Consider the following 911-nt stretch of genomic DNA (forward strand, 5'->3'; position numbering starts at 1 on the left):
AGTGATAGCAGTGGGCTCAGAGATACTAAAGGATCGTGAAGATGGTGCATGACTGGATTTTGTGTAGTGCGTAAGTCACCAAGAGTCAGAGCAGATTCAAGGGCAACTGACAACAACATCATTGAGCTGTTTCTCTAAATCTCTTGAAAATTGGTTAAATAAGATGTACTTGTTGCTGTTAAATGCCTTTGAGTCAGTACTAGCGCATAGCAATCCTGGTGCAGCTGGAGGGTTTGAACCATCACGGACCTTGAGGTTAGCAGTCCATGCTCATCCTACAGCACCACACCAGGATTCCATTATATACTAGGGAGCTTCAAGAATTTCATGGAAAAATTCTATTCTCTCTGAATTTCTTTCTTCCACAAGCTTTGGGAAGCCCCTCATATCTATAATTAAGCTATTATATTTTACTGTGTGTGTGGTAGTAGGGTGGTGGTGTGCTGGTGAGTTGGTGTTGACTCATAGTGACCCTGTATAGGATTTCTGAGACTGTAAGCCTGTACAGGAGCAGAAAGCCTCATCTTTCTTTCTCCTGTGAAGTGACTGGTAGTTTTGAACTATTGACCTTGCAGTTAGCAATCCAAATTATAACCCACTATGCCACTAGGGCTCTTTGTATATGTGTGTGTATGTGTGTGTATCTGGACTCCTGGTGTAGCGCTGTAGGATCAGCACTGGACTGCAAACCATAAGGTCCGAAGTTCAAACCTACCAACTGCTCCTCAGAAACCTTGTACAGGGTTGCTATGAGTCAGAACCAACTCAACAGCACTTAACAACTATATATATAACAGAATGCGGAAATCATTGGACAATCTCTTTGATATCTCAAGCGAGTAAAGTTTTGCTAAAGGTAATACAGAAACGGCTACAATCATACATTGACAGAGAACTTCCAGAGGTTCAAG

The sequence above is a fragment of the Chrysochloris asiatica genome, unplaced genomic scaffold, assembly GCF_000296735.1.
Source record: "Chrysochloris asiatica unplaced genomic scaffold, ChrAsi1.0 scaffold00074, whole genome shotgun sequence".
NCBI lineage: Eukaryota > Metazoa > Chordata > Mammalia > Afrosoricida > Chrysochloridae > Chrysochloris > Chrysochloris asiatica.